Source organism: Thunnus thynnus, chromosome 1 (genome assembly GCF_963924715.1).
Source record: "Thunnus thynnus chromosome 1, fThuThy2.1, whole genome shotgun sequence".
Lineage (NCBI taxonomy): Eukaryota > Metazoa > Chordata > Actinopteri > Scombriformes > Scombridae > Thunnus > Thunnus thynnus.
Window position 1 is genome coordinate 31,312,422 of NC_089517.1, and position 10,665 is coordinate 31,323,086.

At 40.6% G+C, this 10,665-nt stretch overlaps 1 protein-coding gene across 1 annotated transcript in view; it reads right to left on the reverse strand.

The window, feature by feature from the left end:
* Window positions 1-9,295, reverse strand: part of LOC137186548 (tyrosine-protein kinase CSK) — a 47,315-nt gene extending 38,020 nt beyond the window's left edge. The window contains exon 1 of the mRNA XM_067595561.1: window positions 9,049-9,295. The gene's annotated coding sequence lies outside the window, so the exon portion shown is untranslated. The remainder of the gene's footprint in view (window positions 1-9,048) is intronic.
* Between the last annotated feature and the right edge of the window lie 1,370 nt (window positions 9,296-10,665).

Consider the following 10,665-nt stretch of genomic DNA (forward strand, 5'->3'; position numbering starts at 1 on the left):
ACTGAACATGTGTGTGCACAAGTTAGAGTTGGCAAGACGACATTCGCTGTGTGTGAATGTGAAGTGTGAATGAGTGATTGAGGGGAAATGGGCGAAAGGCATCTACCTCTAGCATCTACTATAAACACAAATCACTACCAACACTCAACTGCAGTAATCCCATTTCCTCAATTGACTGACACCATTTCTAGGAACCAAGAATTGAAAAAGCACACTCCATGTTGAAAGGCAGAGAAAGGTGTGATGACTTCCTGACATAAGCAGTGAAGGATGGCAGTACCCTGGGGCCAGGAGGAAAACGTGCTGATACATAATCCTTAAAACCACTGGCAAAATGTATATTCCTGATCCATCTGTAAAGACCCTAAAGTATTAATACACCAACACTTAAATGAAATAAAGTTCAGGGGAAAAGAGCAGAGGCACCATTTGCTATTGTTGAGGCCGTGACCTTCTGACAAAATTGATCATGAAACAAGATGTATTTGGATCCGGGTGGCTTACCACCTTGGCTAAACAATTTCCTAGGAGAAAACCCTGTATCAGGTGGAAAAACGATATTGATTTTTCCACAACCTGCACTAAAGAGATGACAGAGAGAAACAGTGTGTTTGCATACACACATTCATACTCTGAAAATGAGCTTTATACTGACTCAGGTCTTTACTGGAATGATGCATTTGCATAACAAAACAGTGAACCGTTTATTCCAGGTTTGGATGGCAATTGTTCTCAATATTCCAGAGTTTTCCTGCTGTGTTCATTGGTCGCGTGTTACTTCAATACTCAACACCATGGAAACAGCACTTGCACTGGTCACCAATCCCAACAGTAAACAGGATATTTGGATTACAGCCCACAACATACTGGTCAATATGCATGTATCTTTGCTGGTATATCACTGTAGTACATAACTGGTTAATCCCCGTTACTGAGTGACAAGTTGGTACATGGAACTAGGGCTGGGCATTTTCACAATAAAATCTTCAACAATAACGGTGATAAATTTATGAGATTTATTTTCAATAGTTATTTTAGAGTTTGTTTTCCTCTACCTATAAAAACACTACACGAACAGCCAATTGTACAACAGAGAAACAAACGCATGTAGTTGACAACGTCAATGGGGGACCTCTACATCCTTGGCTTACAACTCACTCGGCACTACCAAGCCAGACTGCTCCCAGTTGGCTATCATTGGTTCGGGAGGCCGGTGAGTTCCTGACTAAACACCAGCAATGCGTGGCTGAGGATGCGGTGGAGAGTGAGTTATAACACTGGGCCAGCAAGCCTGTGGCTAGCATGCTAATCTGCTAGCTCGCACCAACAACGGATGGCCTATGCAAAATTTACCACGGCAAACTTTTCTGAGGGCAGGACTGCACCCCAGTTTACCAAACAAGGTTAGCTACTTGCACTAATAATGTCCCAGTTGTGTTTTTTTCCCCAATTTATTATGAAAAAAACTCAAGCCTGAGACAGTCGACAGATTAGTCTTTCTTGCAAGAAACTTGTAGTGAAGTTGTCAAAAATGAGCAACATAATCATCCTCAACATTTCTAGTTTTTATTTTATTTTATCAATGTTCATTAGTAAACTACCTCTAAAATGTTTGAGAGATGTTTGAAACAAGGTATTTGATGTGATGGGAATCATAGCAGTTGTTTACATATTTATTATTTTATTTAATCATTCAGTGTTTAATGTAAAGCCATGTTGGTTCTGTTGAATGTTTCTCACCTATTCAGTCTGATAATAAATGATTGTATATTATTAATCATAATTAATGGTCTGGTCTCTTTAGGGTTCTGTAAATTGAACATTATTATTATTATTAAATAGATATTGTGATAACTATAGAAATCGATCAATATTAAAAAAAAACATATCACAACATTTTTGGCCATATCGTCCAGCCCTACAAGGAACAAGTCACATACAGACTGTAATATCCTGAATTTGACAATAATAATAATGTTAGGATGAGGTGAAAAATAAAATATAAAGCTAAAAAGGGAAGAGACAGGAGATGAACTGACAATCACTGCAGAACTCACAAAACAGTTGATGTGTTTTACTACCCTGCTTCATTTTGATTAATGATTGTCAAACAGTAAGAGACTGATGACTTCTCTGTTGCAATTTTGAAAACAAAAGATGTCCCTGGGTATAAGGTAATCACTAGACCATGTTACTATTTCTTTATCATAATTATAATGTGACAGTTACTTGGCTACTACAGCCTGAGTGAGGATGGCCTAGGAGGGAGCACAGACATGCAGACACATTCCAAAATTATGAAATCGAGTTTAGAGCTGCAACGATCAGTCAATTAATCAACTAGTCAATCGACAGAAAATGGATTGTAACTATTTTGATACTTGAATAATCATTTTGAACATTTTTTAAGAAAAAATGCCAAACATTAGCTGGTTGTTAGCTTTTCAAATGTGACAATTTAATGATTTTCTTTATCATACAACTGATCTTTAGGTTTTGGACTGTTGGTTGGACAAAACAAGAGATCAACTTTGACTCTGGAAAATTATGACATTTTTCACTATTTTCTGACATTTCATAGACAAAACAATCAATCGATTAATCAAGTAGATAATTCAGATTATTCAATAATGAAAATAATTGTTAGTTGCACCAGCCAGCAAGACTTTCTAGTGCAGCAACAATAACAACAAAATCCCTCACTGGCTTCCCACAGAATCAGCACTGCCCATTATATTTATTGCTCCCCCACTTGTTTGTATTTTTAATTACAATGTGCAGTTAGATTACTTATTGTCCAGTCTTTATTTATCAATATCTAACAATCAGGTGCTTTTGCTCAAAGATCTCACCTACCTCCTTATGTTTCTTTCTTAGTATGTCACTTAAGAGTATGATGTTTGCTGAAGGATAAAAATGTATTGGTCCCTGACTTGCTCAGTGACTAACCACAAATATATTTCCAGTTTCTTGGATTTTACATTTTAGACACCACCCTTATCTAAAGTGGTGGGTGAAACAAGAAGATAATGACCATTTCAACAGTTCAAGAGGTGAGTGAAGTGCCATAATGACATTCTTGGACTCAAAGGATTTCCATGTATGATATAATGGTAGAAAATAAGACACAAAGAGTTATCCATCTTTCCACCTCTAAATCCATCTTTCTATTTGCATCATCTATCCATATAGCTCTCAGTAAGACATGAATCTCATCAGCTGGTGTATCAGAAACTTGCTCAGATGTAGGTCACGGTCAACAATAAACATCTATACCCTGTGTAGGTCTTAATCTGTTATTTAAAAATGTCAAGAAAAAAATGTTTCTTTTATTGAAAAGATAGCCTGAAGGGATTTCTACACAAAAATGATCAAGTAAACTTTTCCTTTAAAAACTCTGTATTAAAGCAGACCTACTTCAGGTCACTTTACTTTTCAGCAGCATCTGTGACATCATGGAAGCAGAGGCATTTACTGTACCTTTGAAGTACATCTGATGACTCGATTGTACAAGAACTACTCTGGAGTGCATCGAACGGCAGATAAAAGAGGAAGCGCTGGCGCCTCCCTGCTGAGACAGGATTCATTGTCATTATCTCCGTCACCATCAGTGATTCATCATGTATTCTTTTCAGGACAGTCACAATAATGGCAGAAGAGTTTAATATCTCTATAAGTCAGTGTGAAGCCGATGGTCTGACTGCACTAGTTCCTCTTTATCTTCCTGTACTGGCCTCAGTATGAAGGACTTTCGGTAAACCGGGAGGACATGGCTCTGGTTGTGTGTGGGGAGAGAGTGATCAGACAGCAGAAGTAAGCAGGGGAGGCCCCACATGTAAGCGACATGTTGGCACAGGCCTTTGGTCCAGTCCACTTATTATAGCATATTTTACAAGAACACAGGTCTGTTCCTCCAAAACATCATGTGGCTGGAATCTCTGATCACATACCTATAATATAACTTGAAACTAGTTGTATAAAAACATCCACTAGCAACGCCTTGACAATTCATTTCTTTTTCTACGTTTTTCTTATTTACTTCGATCATATTGTAGTTGTGTAGACTGTGCAGGACTCTATATTCTACTGTGGCGTGATTTGAATGTGTAGGACACACAGGAACAATGTCCTGCAATGCAAATATTTCCGTTTGTCTTTGTTGTGTACATTTTACAGAGGTGACTTCTGGTTTCAAAGCCAAATTTAAATATCTTTACCATCAACATCCTATTGTTATACGATTAGTTTGGTGTCCAATTATAACATATTTTATCTGGTCTAAAAAGAGCGCAAAAAAATAAAAGAAAATACGAGTCGCCCACTCGAGTCTCTACCATCTCAAATGAAAAAGGGTATTACATCAGCAGCGAGACAGATGCTCCAAGCCTTGGTTTCTCAGCATGGATCCACTCAAAGGAGGAAGTGTCCGACTGTTTCCCCCAACTGAAAAATTTCCTTCTGCTAATTAATTCAAATCAGCTCCCACCAAACCCCAAAACACAGATTGAAGTCATCCAGCTGATCTGTCATTTAAATAACAAACCGCTGCATCCTGCTGGTTTGCACCATGGGGTAGATCTGGGTTTAGAGGCGCAGTGGGTGCTAACACACTGCTTAGCGAAGGATGAGGAGGGATCCATAGGTCCTTTTAAAAGCTGGTGGTTGGCAGTTTTGGTTGATTTTAGTTTAGTGGCTGTGAAACAGTTCCCAGTAGGAAATCTGGATCCTGTGGGTGTAGTGAAAGACTAGTCATGTGTCCGGCCTGCGGCTCTACTGATTGCCTACATTGTGCAGCTAGCCAGCAGGCGTGGCGGGAGAAGCCTCCCGGCCTTCAAGGAGCTGCCTGACTGACCAGCCGCTGCCCAGATGGAGCAGCCTCACTGAGTTTGCACGCAAGATGGCAGCCACAATGCCACTATTCTACTGGGCAGCATGACGACGGGGAGGAGGGTATAAGGGAGGGTTGAATCTATCACAGCTCAGCAGGTGCTGAACAGAGAGGAAGACATGGTAGTGGGGAAAAAAAATGACCAATCATGATTGTGAACTTTGTTTCTCAAAAAAACTTAAAAGACTTAAAGCCATCATACACCAACGGTAATAGTGAAATAAACCAATCATAACTGGCTTTATCTATGATTCATTACAAGTCAACGCTCATAACACACTGTGAAAGACTAAAAGACTGCAAAGGCAAAGTTTGAATAATATCATATCTACATGTTGTGTTGAAATGGCAACTAGAGCTGAGAGGATCAGTCAATTAATTGATTAGTTGATCAACAAAATTTTTTTATTGACAACTACTTGGCTAATTGATTAACTGTTAAGTAATTTTTGAGTATCACAAGTACCAAGAATATACAAGTTTTGGGACTGTTATCTGAACCAAACAGGCAATTTTATAGACCAAACAATTAATTGATTAATCAAGACAATAATCTGCAGATTAATCAACAACAAGAACTATAGTTAGTTGCAGCCTTAATGGCAAACCTTATGTATAAACTGTATTTGCCTCATAATGCAAGCAATAATATGAATAGGAGAATGATGATCAGCCTACACAACAGTATCTTTTAAAGGAATCAGCCAAAACGACAAACGGTCACAGCTGGTATCCAAAAAAACACTAAAAATGTTGTGATCGCTCATCAGCCGAGAGACAATAAAACTGTTGTGCACCTCACAAACAACTGTATATAGCACTATTGTATGATTCCTGCCCTTCAAAAGAGGAAGTATTGCAGGTGCAGGTCTGCAGCCAGTTTCACTTTCTATAACTCTTCCTAAATAAATGGACCGTGGCACTGCTTGCCACTTTGCATCTTGCAGTGTCTACAATAAACCTGCATAACTCAGAATGTGCACATACCTTATCAGACAGTAAAATACGTCACACTGTGCGTGCCGGAGTAGAAACACTCATGCACTACTAACAACTCTGTGCACTTCATTTTACAGAGACTAACACACTTTGCCAGACTGTTGAAATGCAGATGACCATGAAGTAAACGATGTTGAATGCATCCATGCAGAGTGATACAGCCTACTGAGCAGAGTAGGTCTTGCACCATCTGGGGTGTCCTGTTGCTCATGAGTGTCAGTATACTGTTAAGCTCTGCACCAAAGTCACCATGATAAATCCCTCCTCTGTTATTGCACTTGCTGATTAAAGAGACAGTGGACATTGGAGAGAAGAGGCTGGAGGGAGAAAAAAACGAACTAAACGCGGTCATTGTGTTGAGGTCAGCAGGGCCTTGGACAGGCTTCAAATGTGCAATGAGATGGTCACAGTACAGACAGAGGAGCCATTACTTCCCTGCTGAGCACATAAGCCAGGCCCAGAGCTTAACATAAGACAGTAACGCAGCTCACCTCCTCACAGCTTTAGGGATCGACCAGACAGTGATTTTTTTTTTTTCTACTCACAACTCATGGCTAAAAACAGAAGAGAGTCCATGTGTAGCTAGTCTTCCAGACTTGTCCTGTCACCTCTAGTCCTTGTCAAGCTGCACCTCCATTAGACTACACCAATCTAACCATCAGTCAGTCAGTTAGACGGGGAGCAAGCTATTGACAAAGAGGGAATAGGAAAGGGAAAGAACTCAGTGTGGTCGAAGATGTAATCTGGGAGTCTTCTGCCACCTTACTAGATGAGTCTTGACTCCACAGATGGAGAGCTGTAGCGTCTCACTACTCAGACCAGGGCTGAGTCACGCTGTGTTTGGAACACTGGTAAATTACACTGTGTGCTGAAATAAAACTGTTTGTACTTCAAATTTTGTACAAAATTCGTACATGATGAGAGAGAAGCATAAATTGACACAGACTCTCCAGGCACTGTGTTGGACATCCTCGCATACCGGCAGCAGGTTATCCCTGACAGACGCAGCATATGGATGGATTCCTAACATGTTGCAGTCTGGTACCCCAGATTCCTTGGGGGATAATGAGTGCCAAGCCCTCGCACCCCCACCTCCCTCCAACCAATCTTGGTAACAGACTTCTCTAATAGAAAACCCAAAGCTATCATGCTGCTTCATCAGCACTCTGCACTCACCATAATCAGCCTTACAGTTGAGACACTGATCTGGATAGTCAAGACAACAACAACCTACTCTTACAACTTGATTGTTGGTATTTGTCTTTTAAATTACAATCAAGGAGTCATTTTTAAATCAGTATATATAAAAATCCTCTGAAATCAGATTTTTGCTGTGTAAGTACAAAGTTAAAATCAATCCAGATTATAATGTACAATCTAATAGCAAAGCAGCCTCAAACCCACTGTGGTAATCAGTCACTAAAAACAGGCAGCAAGATCTGGACAGATATTTTAAGCAACTACAACTCAGTAACATGTCAGATAAAAAGCACAGATACCGAAGTAAAACACTGATCATAAGATTTGCTCCCTCAAAACAACCCAGGATAAGATTGTGAATGATTAGGCGTGTTACAAAGCGGAGCAGGCAGGCATCTTTAACGTAAGTACATGGGAACACTATGTGAAGTAACAATACACTGCCGACACTACGTTACTTTTGTCAGTCAAGACACAGCTTGCAAAGGTATGTACATTTCAACATTTCAGTCAGACAGTTACCTTGAAGAACAAAGTGAGTGTGAATTAACACGACAAGGCCAAAGCTGCAACTTGCAAGCACAGCAGGGTTGGTGCTGGTCTGATCCATGAACAACATTTAACAATATTACAACTATTGTTCATGTATAGTGCATTTCATGTTCCTTAACCTGATAATATCCTTCTCAAGTGCCCTTGAGCAATAAGTCACTGGATCTTTACCAGCTCCAGTCTGCTGTTCTGTAGCTTAACCTGACCACTGACCTCCCTGTGGAAAGGCGAAAGAGAAAAAAACAGATTCCCACTGGGATAAACACATTGTAACAGCATCATTATAACACTGTTTTCCCCCCAATTATGTTTTTCCCCCAGTCATTTTCTACAGGACAACTGTTGTAGCAGTGTTCTGTTTTAATTTCATACAGGGAAATGTGTTCCCCCTTAAACCATTGAAAAACGCAGAACAATTTAATAATGGAAGACGCGTTACATTAAAACAGTATCAGTGTCAGAGGAGAGAGAGGCTGAACCTCAGATCCAGCCCTGTGTTCTAGTGCAGCGCGGAGGTGGCTAAAATAAATGGGCCCATTATCGGACAGAGCCATTCTGTCCTGCTTTTTTTCCTCATTTCCCAGCAAAATACATAACACTCCCACAAGGCCAGGCTACAGTTTTTACACAGTTGTAATATGCATATGATCACTATTTATACGATACGCTCATTGTCCCTCCACGGCCACTTCCACGACATCTTACACAATCCAAAATGCTCATCCATCCGCCTGTATCAAAACGCTATGTGGTTACTTGTTTTGCTAACTCCCAGCTTTGTCCCTGGTGTTTCTCATAGCACCGGACCACATCGTGTCAACAATCACTTCTGGAAGACATGAAATAGTCAAAGGAAAAGGTCAGGACCACAAAGCGTTAGCCGCGACTCGTCCGATTATGGAACCAGGGGAGAGAAAGGAGGGGGGGGGGGGTGACCACAGGTTTTGGCCACAGCCGCAAAATTGCCCGTTACAGGAAAATAATTGTACTTAACATTAACGAACAACACAAACACCGTTTAAAAGTGGCCTTGTTTTGTCCACGTGTTTGCTACTCTCCTGTCAACATTGAGGAATGTACTGAGAAGTAGACGAAAAGGGTGAAAATCTGTTGAGACCTAGCATAAATTGTGTCCGATAATGGATCTCGTGACGTTACATTGTATGTTGACTAGCAGCTAACGCTAAAACGCTCGCAAACAGGTTTAACGTTCGCTGTGTAAAATGAAAACCATTTGTCATAACGTCCAACCATAAAAACATTAATGAATGTAAAGTAAACCCGGACTAAAAACAGAACATACAGCCCAACAATGACAGTCCCCTTGTACGCTATGCTGAAGCTAAAACGTTGCAGCAGCAGCAACAACACAACGAGACAAAACAGTGACTGCGCTGAGAGCAACTCACCCAAAAGATACCGCTGAGGTGTCGAGCAGATGCTGCTGCAAATTAGCGATGAAGGCCCATGAGGATGACTCCTGCGGCTGGGGGGCATCCAGGTATAGCGGCGTTAAGATTAGACAATCCCAAACGTGGCTTTGCTTTGACGGTATGCTCTGTCTGCATATGTGTGTGTGTATGTGTGTGTTCCCGTGTGTGTGGCGGAGCTCTGTGCGGCCTGCTGCTGGAGGAAATGGTCTCCGCTCCGGCGACGATAACGCGCATGCGCAGGAGAAGAGCACAAGCACAGGGCGAGCAGTCTGCGAGCACAACCCTGTGGCCAACAGGTGAGACTGTCAGCTGATGGCAGACTTGTTACTGCTTTCTGCTTTCATCTCTCAGGGAAAAAAAGACGTGCAATTCTCAGATTTCTATCAGTTCAACAACTTGCTTCTTATTGGCATTCACTGTCGTTCAACAGTTAAAGTGAGAAGCTTTAGCTTATCGGTGCTGTTATACAAACTTGTGAATACAGTTGTATGATTCTCAGGTTATTAACTTTAAGTGGAAGAAGTTAATGACACAAGCAAGTATTTAAGAGCTCTTAAAAATACCTCACCTGCATAATTTCAAAAGTGCATAGCTGCAAATCTAAAAATAATTGCCCCCTCCCCATATAAATCCCTTTACACCCCCTAGTTATCTTGCTTCTCATTGCAGGTAACCAATTTAAGTAAAGTATTAATAAAAGTATTGGAACCTTCCATCTATACTGTACCATTATACCTGTGTCAATTCTCCAGTGCTACTCTGATTGCCTGGCAGCTGACACCAGCCTTGGTATATCTGTGAGCTGTCACTTGTTTTTACATGGCCTGAAGAAGACTGTGAGTTGAAACGTGTAGGTGCTAAGCCCATTTATCAAAGGCTTTTTCATTTTTGCAAAGCAGTGTGCTTTGGTATTCTTTGGTTATGACTTATTGATCACAAAGCAAAGTACATGTCTAACCTTTCTCTCTTTTTTGGTTCCATGACATGTCCTTGGATTCAAAGAGCACCTGTTTTTTGATACCTGGATTCATGAAGTAGCACTCCTCAGCTAATCCACTGGCATCTGCTCTCTCTAAAAAATGATGTTTTCTTTATTCTTATAAAGTTGACATTTTGCCTATCTGAGGTCTTCACTCAAGATCTGACCGAGGTGCCTGCCTGCAGACCCTGCTCAGCCTCACAACGAGTGATATCATGGTACGTATTAGTACAGGATGTATGTTGCAGTATACTAGTTCACACTGTACTACTGTACCCAGGCCAAGTGGTAAATCAGTGCAGTATGTTTAAACTGGATTCCCATGCAGGCGTTTCTGATTGACATCTCCCTGAGGATAATCAGTGTGAGGAGTGTAGTTAAACTACTCCTAAAAACAGCTGTGTAGTAGCTACAGAATAAGCTACTCTTACAAAAACATTGCCTTTAATAAATAAAACGTGATACAAACTCAGATGTAAAATATTTCAGAAGACCCCCAGGGGCCCTGAAGGCTCCGTATTCATTATGTATTAGTTGGTTTATTTGTAATTTAATTAACTACACATAATATGCACTACTAAAGAGGTTGGCATTATTATCTGTCTACTCTGCCT